The 21,505-nt window shown below is 41.9% G+C and overlaps 1 long non-coding RNA gene across 1 annotated transcript; it reads left to right on the plus strand.

Annotated features, from left to right (window-relative positions):
- Window positions 1-12,569: 12,569 nt before the first annotated feature.
- LOC120232122 lies at window positions 12,570-14,996 on the plus strand. Its single transcript, XR_005528499.1, has 3 exons — window positions 12,570-12,631; window positions 13,756-13,819; window positions 14,718-14,996. It is a non-coding gene; the product is annotated as an uncharacterized LOC120232122 (long non-coding RNA).
- Window positions 14,997-21,505: the final 6,509 nt, after the last annotated feature.

Here is a 21,505-nt window from a genome sequence, read left to right on the forward strand (position 1 = left end):
CTCCCACTTTTAACATACTTGAGAAAGAGCCATTGGGCATGTCTGCTCAGTCTTCCTGGCCACACCTTGTATACTAAGAGCAATACGAAGGTAACACTCAAAGACATGAGGTCTATTAGGAGGGCTTCATCCTTGAACCTCCAGAAATAATGGAGAATGTCCAGCTTTCTGAGTGACAAAAGAAGTTCATTTGCTTTCATTATAAAATGGGTGAGTGTATTATTGTTCCATCACAATAAGATACTGTGCTCTGAAAGCTAAATTTTTTTGAAGAATTACTTTCTTGATTATCTCCTATAAAGTCCAAGCCATCGCTTCCCATATTATGCTGTTATTTTTTAATAAGTCAACAAATTGGCTAATTCTCCTGGAAATGCTTTGATTTGAGGAAATGTACATTTTACACAATTCCCTTAGAGAAGGAAGAAAACAGATTTCCAAATGCATTATCAGTAAGCAGGACATTTGGACCCTATGATCGGAAATGGAGAAGACACAGTGAGCTCTTGGGTTCAGATGTTCAATTCAATATGCGAAGGAGATGCTGGAGAATGGGCACTGGCAGTACGCTCGCTCCCTCTGGATGACTGCAGCAATCTGGAAGGGCAGGCTTAAAGCCAACTTGGATCTCAAGTCCACCTGAACTGGTGTCTTAGAATTGTTAGGGAGCAGAGGCAGGAAGGGACATTCTTAAGTGTGGGCTTTGGAGCTTCCCCTTGTGGAAAGGGCCATGTCCTATTTTATCCACTGGCATATAGGTCTGGTCCTGCATAGATAGGGATGCCTATTTGTTGAAATGAAGAGGGTTTTAGGGACCCAAAGGTATTTCCCTACATTGAAATCAGGTGACATCTAGAGAACTAGACTTAACCAGGGCAGTTTTGTGGGGACAGGAAGAGTGTGCCTGGGAGCAGTCAGGAGGGAGTTGTGTCTGTCACGAAGCCATTGGATGGCTGTCCCAAAAATGGGTCATGAAGGTGCCCTCGATGGGAGGGAGAAACATAGAACAGAAATGTCACCGACCTCAAAATTTTGTTGAAATCTGGCCCTGCTTCCCTCAGCCCATCCTTCTAAAGCCTATTTCCTAGGGCAAAAATACCCCAGGTTTAATACCCCACTCCAAATCCCTCCATTAACTCTGACTACTATGGGATCCCACCTACCAGAGGTAAAGACAAAATGAATTCCGTTTCCTTTAAAATTATCATCTGACTTCCTTTTGACCTCTTTCCTGATTTCTAATTTAGTCAAATAAACCCACATACCTTAAAACCATGCCCTGCACCCCATAGGTGCCTAAACTCATTTTAAGTACCTTTGGAAGTGAAGAAGGGAGCTCCCCCAGCCCAGCTGGCTTCCTGTGCTTGAGCACCTCTGTTTCTCAGGGACTGAAGAGGGGAACATCTCTGTCTGCCCTTAGGAAGATGAAGGAAGCAGGGGGAGCACAGAGCCATGGAGGTTAACGTGTGCACAGAATGAGACCAACATTCTCATTTCACAGTAGAGGCAACTGGAGTGCAGGGAGAGATGTGACAGGCCTCAGCTACATCAGAAAGTGGCAGGAATGGGGCTAAAACAGGGTTTTTTGACCCGTACATAGATGCAGCCAGGTCCCTTGACCACAGAAACTCCTGGCTGCCTGGAGGAATGGGCCCTTCTTTCTCCTTTGTTTACAAAAACCTGCCAGGCTTCCTAACTTTAAACAATAATCTTATTTTGGGGGGAGAGGGTTCAATATAGACGTCAAATGGCTTAAACTACAGTAGTTTGTAGGGATTCATTTGGAAAATCCCCCCCTGTATGTGTGTGCTTGCATATATATGTATGTTACTGTGTATGGATGTATGTATATATGTGTGTCCCTATGCCTGTGTGTGTGTATGTTTTGGCCTGGGGATGGTGACGGTGTAACTGTGGTTGGGGGGAAGGAGGACCAGCAAGGCCAGTCCCAAGTATCAGAGGGCCAAGCCTGCTGTGGGCACACACCCATGAGGACCTGCCTCACCCCTCCAGGCTGGCCTGGGTGTGGACTGCAGTGAGGGCACCACTGCCCTCTACTGTACTGAGAGATGAATACTGGTGACATGCCTGCCTCACCTTGTCCCTGGCAGAGCAGGGAAATGGAGGAGATGAAATAAAAGGCTGTGCTCCATTGTGAGGCTTAGTTGATCTACCCCACTTGGGGTCTTTCCATTCTACCTTTGAAGTTCTTAGCTTCATGTGATGAAACAGAAGTACCCGGTGCTTGGTTGTAGGTACTTAATTATGGCGCAGAGGCAGTCATTGCCCCAAGGCTTTCCCAGACAGAGTCTGAAGATACAGGGATGGTTCTACCAAAGCTTGCATTGCATTTCTTATCTTCTTGGCCCCACTGGGATCAACATTCAGGATTTTTCCAGTGTTACAGATTGGATACTCTTTTAAGGTAAAGCCCCTGTTGGCCTTGGGCCAAGCCTATCAATTCTGCAAACACAGTGCCCTGAGGGAAGAAGCCTAAGTACTGCTTTCAGATAAGTATACCCCACAGTCGCAGAGTGCACTATAATTTGTCAACTGTGTTCCCAGAGCTGTCGCAGTTGATCTTCACAAACTTGTGAGTTAAACAGAATAGCAATTATTATTCTCATTTAACAGATGGGGGAAACTGAGGTCCAGAGGTTTGTCATTCCTTGATTGCCTTGAATTTTAGCTAAGAGATAAAATGTACCTCCAGTTGGAATTAAATCTATCAGTCTTTAGATTAAAATAAATTAAGTCACAAGGTAGTAATGCCAAGCAAAACACACAGTAATCACCCAGGTATCATAAGGGGAGAATTCACATCAGTGCTACCTAGTCACTTTCCAATAACTCTGGAGACTCACTTTACACATTAGCCCCTTAGTTCCAGAGAGTTCCATTTTTAACAGGGTCCCTAGGATTTCATGGTTGGTGATTAACAGCTTAACAACTTTCTTTTCAATAATTAAAATGTTTATAGCTTTTGGTCTTAAACTTTAAAATAATCTCTCTATCTTGGTTTATCCCCCTAATATGTTTACAATGCAGGGGCAGTAGCTACTGTTGCCCCTGTCTTGTGGATGCAGACTCTAAGGTCTGAAGAGCTTTCATACCTTCATTCAATCAACGTTTGTTTGGGTTGATTTGTTTACTTTGTACCAGTCACTCTGCAGTTCAGAGATTACAGTGAACAGGATGGCTATGGTCCTGGGTCCCATGAAACTTACAGGCAAGTTTGGAGGGAGACAAATAGATAAGTACCTACTACAGTTGATGATGAATGTACATGTGGTGAGTGCCATGGGGTTGAACAGGGTGCTATAAACACAAATGACTGGAGAACTCACCTAGTCGAGGCATAGGGAAAGCTTTCTTGAAGTCAGATGGTTAATTGGAATTGGCCGTGTGTGTGTGTATGTGTGTGTGTGTGTGTGTGTGTGTGTGGTGGGGCACTTCAGGTGCAGAGCAGTCCAGACAGTGTGAAGATTCTGAATAAGGAGTTACTTGGTATTCAAGAACCTGAGAGGAAGCCAACTGAGATAGAACACAGAAAGAAAAGGAGAGGGTGGTCCAAGGTGAAGCCCATGGAGCAGAGGTTAATCTTTCAGCCGAGTCCCATAGCTAGTTGGAGGTAAAGTAGGGGCTCTAATTGTGTATTCCTCCTCCCAAGGCTTAAATCTCTACCTTACTTTTCTCCCCTGATTCTTTTTCTACTCTCTATCCAAAACTAATTGCCTTGATTTTCCAGGACCGCAGCTTTCCCTCTGTGTCATTGCTCCTGGTGTGTTTCCAACTGGTATGCCTGCCTCTGTATCTCCACAAGTCAAAAATCCTACTGACCCTGAAGCCAAGAATTTTAAACACAAATTTATCAGCAGGTGAGGCAAAGGAATGACATGACCTAATATATTATCAAGTGTTAGGGAGTTGGCAAACTGGAACAGTCATGCTTCCACCATGTATAAGCTGAGTGCTATACAACAAAACTTTTTATTTTTTTTATTTTTTTATTTTTATTTTATTTTTATTTCTAGGAGAGAGAGAGACAGCTTGAGCAGGGGAGGGTCAGAGAGAGAGGGAGTCACAGACCGAAAGAGGCTCCAGGCTCTGAGCTGGCAGTCAGCACAGAGCCCGACGCGGGGCTCGAACCCACGAACCGCGAGATCATGACCTAAGCGAAAGTCGGACGCTTAACCGACTAAGCCACCCAGGCGCCCCCCAACAAAACTTTTTAGAGTGATGGAAATATTCTATATCTGTGCTGACCAGTATAGTAGCCTTCACTCATATGTGGCTAGTGTAACTGAGGTAATGAATTTTTAATTTACTTGACTTTAGTTAATTTAAATTTAAAATTAGTCACTTATGGCTCTTGGGCTGTCATATCAGACATTGCAGCTCTGGCTGCTTCTTTCTATTCTGGAGTGTGGGTCCAACATTGCCAGATATGCCAGCTTTTTAAAGAGAAGCCAGATCTCCAGATTCTTATTTGAAATCTTTTTGATTTTTAAATGTTGGCAATACATTCAAATTTTAAAGATATACTGTGGATGACTCCCACCTGTGGGAAGATGAAGTAGACATACTTTTCTCTATTACTCCTGCTAAGTACAACTGAAAACCTGGACACTATATATAACTGAAGAATATGACAACTCTGAAAAGTGGGGAGAAGATAGACTGGCTAGGAATCTTGGGACCAAAGGAGTGGCACAGTGATGAATTCCCTGGGTTTTCTTTGTATGTCATATATCCCACATTTGGAATTGAAAAATTCAGCAACCCAAACACCAAAGAGCACAAACAAAGCCCCAACAGAAGCCTTCTCTCTCTGGCCAAAGTACTAGGAAAGGAACAGCCTAGTAAGACAATAGTTTTAGATAATAACCAATCCACAATTCAGCCAAACACCATGGGGAAAAAACAAAAAAACAAACAAACAAAAAAAAAAAACTGTGGTCCTACCTCCACACATGCCAACACAGGCCAAGTGAGGAGACTCGACTGACACCCTCATGAGGCAGTAATGAGACACCTAACATCCCTGCTGGCATGGTGTCAGATAAAGCCAAGTAGAGGATTGGGACTTTCCTCCCTGAGATCTGGTCACCAGCTCTTCCCCTCTTTCCCTATGCAGCCATGATGTCACTGGAGACCCTTGAGGAAATTGGGAGCTTGGACTTCCACTCCTACCTGATAGTAATAAGGCTCCCCTTCCCTCCTCCCTGGAATAGTATTTGAGGAGTTTTAGTGTAAAGTCAGGACTTTTATCATCACCCATCAGTAACAAAGCCATACCACTATGGAGACCTTCAGGGGAGCCAGAGCTCCTGGCACTGCCCGTCAGAAACAAGGCGTTCCTTTACCACCACCAAATGGATGTCAACAAGGGCTGACTGGGAAACCTGGCCTTTTACTTCCAAATGACAGTAACAAGCAGGTGCCACTCCTACCCCTGCTGGAGTGGTGTCAGAAAAAGGCAGTTAAAATGGAAAGTTTATGTTAGATCCAGAGTCTCATGACTTAATACAAAAATGTCCAGGCTTCAGTAGAAAATCACTTGTCATACCAAGACCTGGAAGATCTCAAATCAAATGATTAAAAGACAACCAATGGATGCCAACACTGAAATGATAGAGATGTTTAGAATTATCTGACAAAGATTTTTAAACAGCCATGACAAAAATGCTTCATTGAAAAATTATGAGCACAGCACACTTAAAACAAGTGAAAAATCAAGAAGTCTCAGCAGAGAAATAGGAGATATAAAGAAGAACCAAATGGAAAATAAAAAAGAAAATAACAGAAGGATAAAGAGATTAGTGTATGGGCTCAGGAGGACAGAGGAAAGAATTAGTGAACTAGAAGACAGAACACTAGAAATAACCAATCTGAATGGTAGAGAAAATAGACTGGAAAAAGAACAACTCCAAACAACAGAAGGTTGGTGACTTGTGAGACTATGATAAAGCATCTCACATTCATATCGTCAGAATCCCAGAAGAGAAAGAGAGGGGCTGATGAAGCACTCAAAGAATAAAAACTGAAAACCTCCTATCTTTGGAAAGAGACATATACCTACAGATTCAAGAAGCTTACTAAATCAAAAATAGGATAAATCCAAAGAAATCCATGCCAAGATGGATAACAGTTGAATTTCTGAAATCTAAAGACAATGGGAAACTGTTGAAAGGAGCTGGAGAATGACATCTTACTTGTGGGGGAAAACAACTGAAACGACACAGCTTTCTCACTGTAAATCATGGAGGTCAGAAGAAAGTAGCACAGTAGATTTTTCCCCCAGATATGGAAAGAAAAGAACTGTTAACCCAGAATTCTGTACCCAGTGAAAATATCCTCCAGGACTGAAGGGGAAAATCAAGATACTCTCAAATGAAGGAAATTTAAGAGAATTCGTTGCCAGGGAATTGAGGAGGAAGTCACAAGTGGCTCAAGTACTCGGAGAGGATGTGCAGAGCAAAACCACCTAGGAATGCTTTAAGCAGCCAAGATTGATTCCCTTAGAAATGACACTGAAAAAAAGTTAATGAGAAATAAACACATCTTGGTGAGGAGAAAGGGACATTTTAGGATACTGAAAACAGTTGATGAGGAAAATCTGAGGAAAGTAGGATTAGACCATGTTAAATAAATGACTGGTTGAGAGGAGGTATTTAATGATCATCTTCAAGGATACCTTGAGAAATTTTATATTTTATGATGTAATCATCAAAAGATTTTTCCCTAGTACAAGTGTGATTTTTTTTCCCTAGACCACTTAAGAAGCAGTAATTTTCTTCTGGTGAAATACCCAAAGGCTATGAAAAGCATAGAATGATGAAGTGATCTGCCTCAGGTACCACTGACCACAGCCAAGAGACAAGAATGCATCTTCTCACCTTTAAACCACTGTGCTTTTCATTACCAAAGGAGTCACCATGTTCCAGCTCCTCAAATATGGAGTCAATGGAAACAAGCCTCACATGCTTAAGATGGGGTTAAGATTAGATGGGAATATTCTTCCTATAAATGACAGGTATGAGAGAATGAATCTTGCCAGACAACTTCTCTAAATCTTTAAAACTAAGGTTCTGGGCCTTCAGGAAGTGTATGCCATATTTTACTTAGAGGCAGGAAGAGGAGTTGGTCTTTGGGAGAAAGAATCTTTAACTTCAGATACAATGAAGGATAGTTTTTAGAGATAGAGTATTGGGGTAAGTTGTGTTAAAAATCTTCCATTTTTGTCTCCAGGTGTATTATCCATCATTCTCTGACTCAGGAGAATAATTTGTGTGGACAAAATCTAAGAGCTTTCTTGTTCTCTGACTTATGGGAAGACTTGCTGGGTATGACTTAGTTCATTCTGGCTGTTATAACAAAATACCAGACTGGGAGTCCAAGATCAGAGTGGCAGCATGGTTTGGCTCTGGTGAGGGCTCTTTTCTGGGTTTCAGCCTGCCTCGTTCTTGCTGTGCATTCACGTGGCAGAAGGGGAGGGACCTTTCTCAGGCAGCTTTTATAATTTCATTCATGAAGGCTCCGTCCTCATGACCTAATCACCTCCCAAAGGGCCCACCTCCTAATACCATCACCTTGGGAGTTAGGTTTCAACATATCACTTTGGTGGGAACACAAACATTTAGGCCATAGCAAGGTAACTTAGGGCAAGAGTCACTTCCCTGGAAGTGTAATACAAACCTTCAGGTGGACATCCTGTTCTAATGATAAGGTAAGGGGGAAACAGAGGTGAGAGAGAAAAGTAGTCCTCTTTGGCTGAAGGGTGGTTAATATAGGACATTGATCAAACACCTCAGTAAACAGCACACACACAGCTGCACTGATCATCTGGGAGATCAATAGGCTTGAGCTGAAATGAGAACCATCTGAAAAGCCAAGAAATATTGCCTGGAGAATTGTATTAGACAGCATTACACTCAGTAAAGTTTGGTCTTAGCAGCTACTTGCCCTGCCTTAACTTCAGGAAGACTTTTTCATAGATTAGAATTGCCGTGGCTGGGGAAGGCTGTTGGATGCATGCAGACTTTTGCTTTGTGAGAATTGGATCAAGTCCTGTAAACTGTCTGGGGGCACTCACAAATCCTTTCACTTACAGGTGAGAACTGGATGGTGTAGGACATACTGGAAGAGATATTACTGTTGGCTCAATTTCCTTCTCTGTCTCTCTATCTCTGTCTCTGTGTCTCTGTCTTTGTATCTTCTCTATATAGCTCTGTCTCTCTCTCATTCTCCCTTTTTTTGTCCTATTTTATTCCTGGAAGCCTGTCATTAGGTGAGACTTGCCACACCACATCTTATAAAGCATTGTTCATAGAAACCTGTATAATAGAAAACACAAAACTAGAGCAGAAGTTAAAATTCAGGAAAAATTGAATTTTCCTCCCTACTATACCCACTCTCTTTAAAAAAAAGTATATGACAAGCACAAATAATTCTTTAGTAATAGAATAAAATTCCCATAATCCAGAATAATTTTAAAAAATCTAATATTCTGTTAAAAAAAAAAAAGGACTGTCATGTATATTACACACAGATCACCAATGTCCAAATAATTATACTACAATGAAATCTGCTGTATAAAAACCTAAGGACTGCTTCTGGTGATTCAGAAGGCCCCTCACAGTCTGGGAGGGCCTTGTTACATCATTATGAGTAATTCTCATTATTTAAGACTCCAACTGGGCAAATAGAGGAGGCTGAGCTGAACCTTTGCTGACATGTGGACTCCCAGGGGAAAATTTATATATAATCTGTCTGATGTAGGCTTGATTTCTTTGACATTTATCTCTTTCATGAAAGTAAAAGGCTGGGGAAAAATGTCTGTTTATTTTAGCTTTACTTTTGTTTGGGTTCAGAGAAGCAGGAGGCTTATAATCCTCTGAGCTTCTTACCATATTTCCAATCAATCATTTTCTCATCCATGATTTCACTCTATTGTTCTACCTGCCTCTGAGGCTAGAAAGAGGCAATTAGCATCATCCCCACATTATGGATTGGAAAGCAGACCTCTTATCATAAGGGAGGTGTTTCCCAGGCATTTCCCCACTTTCCTCCTATCCTTGCCCTTGATCACTTAAATTGGGCCTCTTCATCCATTGCCTTACCATAAAAAAACACAGCAGTACAGAGACATTCTTCCTTTTTAAAAGTTCTGTACTATGTGTCCCAACACTCTGCCACTTGGGCAATTGGTCTACAACCTTGGGAGCTCTTACTAAAGAGGCAACATAGTGTAGGTGGAAGGAGCACTAAGCTAGGAGTTGGGAAATCAAGACTCAAATCCTGGCTTCATCTGAAACTTCTCAGCCTTTACCAAGAGCAATTTACCAAAGAGCTTTGGTTTCCTCATCTGTAGAATGGGTTTAGTAATACTGCCCTGTATTCCTCAACAAGTTCTGATATAGAATGAATGAGTTAATTGGCAGGGAAGCCTGTGTAGAGCCAGCTGGATGGGACAGCTGGGTCTTTATCTATCTCTGGGACCCACTTTTGTGGAGTTTCAGTGGGTGTCAGGTTCTCATGAAGAGGCGTTGAGAGCTTGGTCTGAGCTTTAGCATTTTGCAGGCACTCAGCTGCCTGAGTAATGAAGCATCTGTGAAGAACTCCCCTCTTAGTTGAGGTTCAAATTCTTCTCTTGATGGGGGTCTGGTGAGGTATGGAGGTCAGTCTCTCTGGGAGAATGACCTGAACTCTTGCCACTTAGCTTCTGTCATTTACTCTGACTTTGCAAGTGGCCAGGTCTCACCTGGAGATACAGCATGTGGACCCAAGAGGTGTGATTTGAGAGCCTCCAGAAAGTGCTTCTGTCCACATTTATCTCCCTATCCTTTCTGAATTCCACAATCAATGTCAGCACTGTCCTAAAGGACTTTCTGAGATGGTGGGAATGTTCTTTAACTGACCTGTCTGTTACAGCAACCACTAGCCACGTGTAGCCATAGAATACTTGAAATCTGGCTAGCATGACTGAGGAACTGAATTTTAAATTTTATTTCATTTTAACTAATTTAAATAACCATACGTGGATATTCAGGTAGTGTTTCTCCTTTTCATTAAGGTATTGTGTCCAGAAGACCCCTGTTAATTTGTTTATGTATTTTTATTATTTTTAAGTGAGGCCATGTGGCCAAAAATGAGGTTCTGACATGTGCATGGGGACAAGGGAGGGGAGAGGAGAGGAAACTTTCAAGGAAGGCCAGCTTGCTCGCTCCCAGGAGGCCTCTAGGGGAACATCTGGTTCTCAATCTTGCAGGCTCAGAAACTGCATTTTTCAGGGCATGGAGAATCAGATTAATCTTCAGAGTTGTGAGTCCCTTAATAAAGTTCCCAAAACTGATACAATCAATCATAAAGCTAACACGTGGACGTGCAAGGAAACGAATACCCACCTAACCCTGGGAGTGTGGAGGGGGGCTAGTACTTTTCTGCATGGAATCTGGAGTCTGCCAAAGAGGTGCTTTGGTGACCATGGCTCCAAAGCACATGTCCATAAGATGACTCGAATGGACTCGAATGGTCGATGTGGCCATGCACTCATTGCAAAGTAGATCTTATCTGTCCTGGGAATGTTCTATTTCAGTTTCAGACTATACTTCTCTTTGTGAATGGTTCTTGGGTAGTTATCCACATGTTTTGCATCAGGCCCTATTTTCTAACCTTTTATTGTTGAACACCCCATGCCTATTGACACATTCTTTCTTTAGTTATGTCACACATACAGTGAGGTTTCTGTCTTGTATCACACACCTGGGAGACATTTATCTCTTTAATACAACTTAGCCTTCCTCTTCTCTTAACAACTGTGGGTTGACATCACAGTTTAACTCTCAGAGGAGAGTTGTGTTTCCCTTGCTTCCAAAGTCCTCACTGGCTACATGTATTTGCTGTAAGGGGAACATATTTATTAGCATATTGAAAAATAGCTCAGTGTGCTCAGGGGCTGATAATAGAAATGCTTATTGGGACCAGATAGTAACTAAATGAATGAAGAAGGCATGATAGTGGGCTGGTTGGTGTGGATGCCTTAGAAGTAGACAGCTGGTGCTTAGCTGAGGCTGTTTATAGCAAGACTGTGAGCCTAGAGTTGCTGGATCTTCTGATTTTTAAAGAGAAGTTAATGGATGTTAATGTGAAATGTCTTGATTTTTAAGAGTTGGAAACTAATTCAGTTAAAACCCAACATTGAGTACAAGCCTAACACAATATATAACCAAGGTGGATTGAACCCATGGTCACCATCTTGGAGTTTCTGGGTGTTGTGGGAAGTCCTGGCCTGAGACTGTGCCTTGTTGGGTCCTAGTCCAATCCCTGCTTCTAAATCAGCATGAAGTCTTGGGGAAGGCACAATATCCTTGCTACTCAAACCCCTCCTCTGTGATTCAAGAGTGCCAGGTGGGACGATCTCTAAGATTCTGTCTTGCTCTGCATTAATCGGCCAGGGCTGCCATAACAAAGCACCACAGACTGGGTGGCTTAAACAACAGAAATTTACTTTTTTCACAGTTTTTGAGGCTAGAAGTCCTCAAAAAGATGGCAGGTTTGGTTTCTCCGAGGCCTTTCTTCTTGACTTGCAGTTGGGCACCTTCTTACTGTGCCCTCACATGGCCTTTCCCTCTGTGCACACGCATCACGGGAGTCTCTTCTTCTTCTTGTAAGGCCATCACCAGTCCACCTGTATAACCTCATTTAATCTTAATTATATATCTACAGGCCATATCTCCAAATATAGTTACACTGAGGGTTAGGGCTTCAACATATGAATTTGGGGATAGGAAGACACTTTTCAGTGCTCTTTGAGTGTATATTTTGTTAACAAGGTTACTGAGGCTAGACCATCATTCTGACATCTGTTCTTCCCTTTGCCCCTCCAGATCTGCCCTCCACCTCAATCCACTATGCCCTGCAACCTGGGGAGACTGACCTCTATGGATGATATCAGTGGGCTTCCTTGCTCTCTGGCTCTGGTTAGGTTCAGCCAGTGGAGAAGCTGAGAAGTAGATGGAGAAAGGAAAGTGAAATTGGGATAATTTGCTCCCTAGCAACCTTGCTTCAAGGTTGCCAGGGTCTAGCTGTGCCCCGTGTCTGAAGATCATTGCTCTCATTAGATAGCTTCTCTGTCTCCATGTTTTCCACATTTTCCTTGGCCCTCAGACCCAGGGCGTGGTACTGCCTCTACTGTTATGCACCCTGGGACATAGCACTGCCCCTATGGCTTCCCTATACCCTTCCACAATCTTGAGAAGTTCTCTTTATTACACTTTTCTCAGATCTCTCAATTTGTGGGTGCTGGTACTCTGATACAACAAAGAGTATTAAAGAATCTCATCCTTGGATCATCTGTCCATCCCTTCCTTTTGCATCCTCACTCTCCTTGCTCCAGTTTCCAGACAGCTCTGCTTCAGCCAGGGGTTTGGCTGGCTTCCCTCAGGCCACACATTGTTTCTCTGAGGTGAACCACATCATGACTTTTGCTCTCTGAGCGGGTTTGCTATTATCCCATCACAGTCCCTTTAGACAAGGGTAGAAGAAAGGGCTGAAAAATGTTGTCCTCTGCAGCTGGGCTCTAGGCTCTGTGTTGCTGAGGTGACTGTGGCTTTCTGACTCCTTGCCCTAAGTAAGTAGACATTGCTTCAAGGCCTATAAAATGTGTTTAGAGTGAGATTTACCCTGTTTCCTCTCATGGTCACAGACCTCTGGGATTAGATCAAGTTCCCTCCTCCATCTATAATACACACATTGACAGCCTCACTCCTCACTTGTTCAAGTTCCCTCCACTAAGGTTTCAGAAACTGCTGGTTATAGGTATAGATGAATAGAGCAAAGTTGATAATGCCTTCACTAATCCAAGTGAAGGAAAGGAAGACAAATCATAGAAGGTAATTATAATACAAGATGGAAGTAAAGTAAACACTTAGTTAGTCAAGTGTTAGGGGTTGGATGTAGCCGGACAGTGGTTCAAAGGTAAAGGCCCCAGACTCAGGCTCCCTGAGTTCAAATCCTGCTTCATTATTCAATAATTTTAATACCTTGGGTAAGAAGCCTAACTTTTTAAAATTTGTTTTCCTAATCTCCAATGTAAGGGCTTTAATAGGTTGTTTTTGCTAGGAATAAATGATGTATAATACCTATAATGTGTTTAGGCCAGTGCCTGGCATATCCTACGTGTTTATTAAATGTTAACTTTTATATTTACTTAGTAAAACTTGTACAAACAAGGATAAACTTGTTTAGGAACTATTAATCAATCTAGCTGCTATATGAGAAGATATTCATTAGGAAAAAGAGCACGAAAAGCTAGTATAAATTATATCAAAGAGGACAGTGAATTCCAGGGTGAAAGATTTGTATGTAATTCTGCAGACAGTTGAAAAGCCATTAAAAACCAGGATTCTAGACAGGGTTATGTATGTATGGGTGAACTTTAAGAAAATTAGTCTAGGATGAAGGTGGAGGGGAAGGGGGTAAAGGTGTAAAAGTGGGCATTGAGTCTATTATTATTATTCAGGGAAATAGCTAACAAGACCTGCTTTAGGGGAAAGTTGATAAATAATGGTCAAATGCCTAATACCTAACAGAACTAGTTTGGCAGGAGGCAGAGAGACTGGAAATTGAAGTGTTTAGAGCCATTCACAGTCAGAGGACACTTGGAAATTAAAAGAAGGCACTTAAAGCTAATGTCAGTCAATGATAAAGTGACAAACACTTTACAAAATTCTATTTTAACACATAATTTGTCAGGAACAAAACTACAGAGCTCACCAAGTGGTGCTGGCACTAAGGAGTCAAGAACCCTGGCTTGGAGGTAAGGTAGGGGAATGGGGCATAAATGTACATTCTCTTATGTGGGAAGCCACATGTAACAGCATGTGGCAGGAACTCAAGAAGCTGACGACAGTCATCAAAGAGCATGTACACATGTTTGTTCAGCCCCCCTCACAGCTCCTGCCCCATTCTGACGAAGAAGGCTGTTAACATTTAGTCAGTGTTCTATTTAGAAAGATAGTGCCTTGGCTGGTATTTTCACTTGTAAGAGCTGGCTGTCCTAAATGCAGTAGGAAACTGCCCTGAAACCCACACACCAGGCCAAGAAAGGTACAGGGTAGGGCCAGATTATTTTCCCTGAGAAATGACTGTTAGTCAAGAAATACAGTCTTTGGGGATGGAGCCAGAATAAAGAGCTCTAAGCCCTCTGTACTCACCTGGAAGGAAGAAGGATCTCTAAAGAATGGTCAGATGGAGACTTAGCCATAGGATACTGAAAGGAAACTCAAGTATCTAATCCAGCAAGACTTCTGAGCACTTTAGATCCCTTTGATAAGCCTCACATCCAATGGGGGAGCACCTTCAGGTAGAGATGGAGATGATTTCCTTGTCACAAAGCCAGAGGCTGTCTAAGTGGTCAAGGTCCTTTTCAGAACCAGATAGTCCTTCATAAAGTAGGGCTACCTGGTGAGACGTCCAGCAAGAACTCTGAAATGGCTGACTATAGGAGCTGTCCATGGTGCTGTAGTTACCCTTGCTTGAGCCCATTTGATAGTTTCTATTCACTGCTGTCTGACAGGTGGTGTGCCAGGTATTTTACATACATTGTGTTCTTTAATCCTCCTGGCAACCCTGCAAGGTTAATATTGTAATCAGCTACCTTGTTTCTACAGATGAGGAAACTAATACTCTGAGCTTTACTTTTTTGCTTTATTCAGTGTGAACAACCTGAATAACTTCTTCACACATCATATTTGAGGACTTCCAGCCTAACGAAGAGAGGATATCTACTTAATACCCTTTCTCAAGTCTGTGTCAAGAGATATTGTTCCTTTCAAAGATGGTGGCAGTGGAGATGTACACCAAAGGCAACAGAATAATGTCACAGGGGAGTCTAAATTTAATGAGAAGGATTAAGCATGTATAGCCATATTTTAACCTATTGATTAGAAAGAAGTACAGGAACTTGAAACATGCTTGCTAAAAGAGAAATAAAAATCAACGCCTCCTAATTAGGAGAAATTGAATCGTGGTTTGTGTGTGTGGGTGTTTTTGTTTGTTTGTTTTTTGTTTTTTTTGTGTGTGTGTGTGTGAAGACTAGCAAGACCTTGTTACTCTTTAAAAATTTTATCCTTTTTCTTTTCCTGGCTATAGGGTGAAAAAATAATAGGTACCAAGGCAGACAAAGTAGAAGTCAGACAAGGGCTATCCTTCATTAAATTGGAAGAAATTTTTTTTAGGGCAGTTGAAACCATGATAAAGGAAAATGCACGTGAGCTTTTGATGGCAAACATTTCTGAATCTCAGGGCCTGACACATTGTTGGGGTTAAAGAAAAGGTTTTTTCTCAGACTCTAATGTTGCAAAAACTCCTGGTGAGAAGCAGAGTATTTAAGATAGAACTAGGGCTGAGAACCAAGTCAGACGTTCTCAATGTGGGTCCATAGACCCTGGAGGTGAGGGTAAGAAGGGAGGTTTATGACAGGGCTCCATGGGATTTATGCAAACCTTCAAAATGTGACAAAGTGTTATTTATGGATGCATTTTTTGTAGGGAGGGTTGATAACTTCCAAGAGATTCTCAGAATGTCCAGAAATATCTATAAAGTAGAGAGGCATTGGTTTAAATAGTCACTCCACAAAGTTAAGCTTCAATGAACAAAGCTTCTAATTATACCTACATATTTATATATCTGGGTTTGAAATAAGCAGCCCATTTAAGTATGACATATATGCTAATTCAAATTAATGCCTATACTCATATATTTTAGTAATGAGTTCTAGTTTTATATGAAACATATCTAATTAAGTAGAAACTGTGTGTTGTTCAATTCAATTTATTCCTTGAGGGAGCCTATAAAGTGAGAGAAAACATCAATCAGTCAGGAAGTATTTGATGAGAGCTCATGATGTGGGAAGGCTATCACTCACCTGCCTAAAATTCAATAAAGCTTCCCACATAAGACATTCACATTCTAGTACAAATGCTGGAGGTCACCCTATGTCTCCATTTATCACCAAGTGGCTCATTAACAGTGCCGACACAAGACAGCAGGGGAAACTACCAAGTGTGGTCCACTCTCCTTTTTGCCCACTCAGCACAGTTGCTTACTGAACTCTGATTGCCAAATATTTTACTCAGCTTAATGCAGGTAAGAGTCAGGAGTCAGCTGGATTTTTAAAGCCCACAGATTCAACTTGAAGGAAAAATGGGTGAGTGCATATAAAATTCCCTTCTTCCTGAACTTCAGTCCTCCCATCATTTCCTGACTCTTTCTGTATGGTGATTTAAAAAGCTCTGTGTGTGTGTGTGTGTGTGTGTGTGTGTGTGTATGCGCGTGTGTGTATGCACGCACACATACGTATGTGTGAGGTATGTAGCAACACCGTCTACGAAGAATATTTGATTTCTCTCAAGTGTCTTTGACAGCTCGGTGAGCTGACACAACCCAGAAAGCATCTGCTGTTATTTTGGGCAGGTCAGAAAAACAAGTATAGTTTAGTTAACTCGGAGCTTCCCTTGAAAAGATCTTACTGAAGGCAAAAGAGGATGTGATCAGTAGGCTGTGATCCATGGGGCCCAGAAGTTTTTGGGTGCCTATGAAGGTTGGGATTCCACAAATGTGACAGATATAAAGGACACAAGCCCTTCAGCACCATCACATCATCTTGGGACAGAGGCAGGTATGAGTTGGAGGCAGCTGTGACCTGAAATAAGCTCAATTCTGTGTAATGAAGCAGGCATGAGAGCTACAGATCAGGATTTTCAAAGATACAGCAGCAATGATGGTCAGGACCTCACTTCCCAAGACTGTGGTGTTGGGCGAGGATACTGGGCTCCTGGGTGTCAGAGTCTTAGGACTGGGAGGAACCATGAAGGCCATCCAGGTCAACGTCCACAAGGATTAAATGCATCATCTAGGCCAGATCTGGGGCTGGAACCAAGTGTCTTAACTGTCCAGTCATTACTGTTGTCACTGCCCTGCATGTCTTCGGTCCTACTCCCAGCTATCCTACTTCTCACTCCTCTTTCCTGACTCAGGAGGACTGAGGCTAGGAGATGTTCATGACATGTGTATTTCCCTAGTGGGAAGGATCTAGAAAAGTTATTCGTGTTGGTTGCTACAGTCTACTAACAGGCAAACTGGTATGGAGCCAGCTCAATTTTAGGGTTATCTTGGTAGGTTCAGAAGCCCCAGAGCAACAAAATAGGAAACAAGAACTTCTCTAGTGCTTCATATGTGTGATGTCATTTAATCATCCAATAGCCTCATGTGGTAGTAAGCACTGCTACTCTCCCTATTTTATGGATGTGGACACCTCTGAACAGAAAGGTTAAATAATGTGCCTAACTTCACACTGACAGTAAGTGGCAGAGCTGGGCTTCAAACCCAGACAGTTAGGCTCCAGTATTTTAGCTACTATTCCTTGGCTCTTAGCCACCATTTCTTCATTCTTGGAATTGTTTCTTGATTCTTGGAACAAGGCATTTAGACTCTCCTTTTTCTACATGGTTGTCTTTTCCCCAAACTCTTGTCCTTGCTTACCCCAAACTCTCACCTGCTCAAAGGAGAAAAGAGAGGAAAGCTTTTGGGCTTACATCAGGGAATACATCAAAGCAAAGAGTCCAAAGTAAACTTTGCTTGGGTGGTCCATTTTGACACTGCTTCCCAGAAGTCAGAAATGGTGGACCTAGTGGCATCTACTATTTTCTCTTCTGAATTCTACCCGGTTGTTCAGCAAGAGAGAAAGGTAGTTCATGGTGCTGACTCAACTGACACAGGTTCATAGCAACCCATGGAGATAATAGAAGGAGCATAATTTTTGAAGGAGTATGGGCTGACCACATCCTAGTGTCAGCAAATGGTGCTGTTCTCTCTGCACCCCAACCCCTGGGAGCCCTTGTTGGTATAGGAGCACAAGTCTCAGTACTCAAATTTGGGGGTATAGGGGCCTGTATTGATGTGAAGTTTCATGTATTCTTAAATAAAACTGCTACTATCTCCTCAAGTTAAAGAACTGAGAACCCTCAGCTTATAAGTTGGTGAGCGGGTAATTCATTTTCTCATGAACATCACGACTTCTTGCTTACAGTACATTATAAGCCCTTAATAAGCTATTTAAGAATTAATGTGAAGCTGAATATTGTTTTTCAAAATCATTGATATAAATTTATGGTGTGGTAAAATGAAATTACATTACATTACCAAGAAGGAAGAGAAAAATTCTGATGAAGAGAATTTCCCCTTTCCAAGTGAATTCTAATAGTGCATGTGCATGAGATTAAATCTAAATGTATTCTTACATGTCAGAATGCAGTATTGAAGTTTGACATCAAGAATGAGATGTATAGGGAGAAACTGGAATCATGGTTTCCAGGTGCTCTGGGGAAAAGTCAACTATTGGGAATCTGGGATTTGATTTTACTCTCAGCCTAGCACCAAGTCATGAATAGCACTAGCCAAACACTGATGACATTATCACGTAGAATTCTATGGATGCATTTGAAGTTGATGGCAGATGTGTAAATTCATGTCCTACCTCACCCCTTTAGAATCATGAAGTGTCAGAGCTTCTAGCAATCTCAGAGATATTCTTCATTGTTCAGATGGAGAAACTGAGGTTCAGTGAGGGAGAGGGATTTGCCCAAGTTCACACTGCAAGTTACCAGCAGAGTTAGGAATCCAAGTTAGCTAATACTTTGGGAGCAATACCTATAATCCTTGTCCAACTCCGACTTCAGCCGTTCCCTAGAGGTTGAAATGGGATCAATTTTTTTCACCCATTAACTCTGAGCTATGACATGCTCTCCCACCTAATAGCAGCTTCATGGGCCCATCAATATTAATGGGAAGTGAATGTATGGACTTGCTAGAGCTCATAAATATAATAGGGGCTGTGCTTTACACACAGAAAGATGTGCAGTTTGAATTCTTTGGAGATGTATTTCGATTTGATCCTTGCATTCTTTAGTCTGTCTAGTCTCTCAGCAAATGATGAGCTTGTGTGGCTGGGAACAATCAGTCACTGGTCTGTGGCAGAGAACATAGATCACATTGATCCTTGGCCTTCAGAAACATATTGGCAGTGTGGCTCAGAAGACTGCCATCCAGAGATACCTGCTCAAGGGCCAGGTCTCAACCTTCCCAGCCAGCCTCATCCCCCACCATTCTCTTTAGGGATTCTTACTTTCAAACTGGAGGCCTTCCTCTTGCTCCCTTTGCCTTCTCCCTGTGGTATCACTTCAGTGGCCCTGCTTTGATCACCCTATTCTCCTTTTCTTCAATGCCCTTGCTCCCAAACATGCATATATTCAAGTTACCCACCTGGCCTGTCTAAATTCAAGTAATTGTGCCACATTTATGTAACATATTGATGCCTTTGATGAAATACAGTTTTTTCTGATCCACTTTGCTGTGCCCCTTGGCATCGGCTACAATACCTTATACAGAGGTATTCTTCACTATGTTTAAGTTGGCTGAATGAATGAATGAATGAATGATTAAAGAAATGATTGAACAGTAATACAATCCTTCCCAGAATCTTTTAGCAAATCAAGGACCATAGATACTGAAGTTTTGTGATCTGACTTTTAAAAAAAGTTTTTTAAAAAAAGTTTTATTGCTACATTACAAAACATCCCAAAACTTAGTATCTTAAAATACCAAGTTATTATTTATTTTGGTTCTGTGAACTGAATTAATTTAGCTGAGTGTTTTTCACTTGAGGTCTGTCATACAGTTAGTCATGTGGAGGCTGGGGCTGCAGTCATCTGAAGGCTCAACTGAGCTTGATATCCACGATAGCACACTTGTATGGCTGGCAGTTGATGCCATGTTGGACCCATATTTGGGCACCATATTTGTTGGACCCATATTTATTGGGACTGGATCACACACACTTAGCCTCTCTGTGAGGCTTGCCTATCTCACAACATTTTATCTGGGTTTCCAAAGAGAGCATCCCAAGAGTGAGTATTTCAAGACCGCTGGGAAGAAGACACAAGGTTTCTTATGACCTGAACTCAGAAGCCTCAGAATGTTACTTCCACTACATTTTGTTGGTCAAGAAGGTCATTAAGGCTAACCCAGTTTTAAAGAGAGGGAGTAGCATATGTGTATGGAGACGGAAGGCATTAACAATGTCCAATTGCTATCCAGCAAATGTATTGTCTTGGAGAGCAACCTACCTCTGTAAGCCCCTTCCTTCATCAGGTTAGCTACTGCACTGCTGAGTACTGGGGATGACTTTAATACTAGGAAATATTTTAGGAAGGTAGCTGGCAGGAAAAAGGAGAGCAAGAAGTCAGTAGTTTGAGATAAGAATTAAGGAAATAGGCCTGGGAGAGAGAATACAGGGTACAAAATGAGGATATTAAGGCGAGGATGTGCGAGAGTGAATGAAAAAAACTGCCTCCTTATTTGATTGGCTCAGCATATATTAGGGGTGTGTTGGAGAAAAAAGCAAATACAGTTGATAAAAGTACTGCAGAATGTATTTATTTATTATTTTAATCTCATATAATTATAGTGATTCTTTTTTAAAAAAATTTTAAATGTTTATTTCTGAGAGAGAGAGAGCTAGAGAGACAGACAGACAGAACATGAGCGGGAGCAGGGCAGGGAGAGAAGGAGACAGAATCTGAAGCAGGATCCAAGCTCTGAGTTGTCAGCACAGAGCTCAATGTGTGGCTTGAACCCACAAACTGTGAGATCATGACCTGAACTAAAGTTGGACACTTAACCAATTGAGCCATCCAGGCACCTCTATAATGATTCTTTTTAAAGATGGAAAAAGCACCCATAATCCCACCCACTGGTTACAGTTATATTCATTTTTCTTTCCAATCTTAATGCCTCCTATGTATATTTTACAGTTCTGTCATCGTCCTGCCTTATGCATGGGTTCTCTAACTTTCATCCAGACTCATTTTATAAATATCTCTCCATGTTAGCTGTTGTCTTCACCTGCCTTGTTTTAGGGGGTGAATCCCATTGTGGCTGTGGGAGATTTGATATGGGCCAATGAACTGAGCATGATTAGCAAGAGTGACTCAGATCTCCTGTGGTCCTGTCACCCACTGGTGAATGGGTAAGGCTCCGGGGAAGTTGAATCTGTCTCTTCCATGCCATGGGGGATTGTCCCTGCCCTGATTGCCCTACTGGGCATGAAGACTTCAGAGTGCTTCATAAAAATTTATAGCTGCCAGTAGGAAATACTCTTCCTCGAAGGGGGGAGGCAAGCCAGGTTTTTTCTTCCCTCTCTCTTCAACCTTCTAAGGAGCTGTTTGTTTCTTAAAACAGTTAAGCTAGGGCACAAAGGTTTAGGTTTCTCATCTCTTACAAGAGTTTACATTTCTTCCTGAAAGGAGATTTAATTTTACTGCTATAGCAATTTTTCACCTCAAGAATCTGTTTACTTCTTTTCCTTATACTGAGATGCCTGGCTTGGCACATTCTGGACAGGTGGAGGACATCCCCCTCCAGCTGCAAAGCCCTCTACTTTCTG

This window comes from Hyaena hyaena, unplaced genomic scaffold, assembly GCF_003009895.1.
Source record: "Hyaena hyaena isolate Hyena2069 unplaced genomic scaffold, ASM300989v1 scaffold_68, whole genome shotgun sequence".
NCBI classification, from domain to species: domain Eukaryota; kingdom Metazoa; phylum Chordata; class Mammalia; order Carnivora; family Hyaenidae; genus Hyaena; species Hyaena hyaena.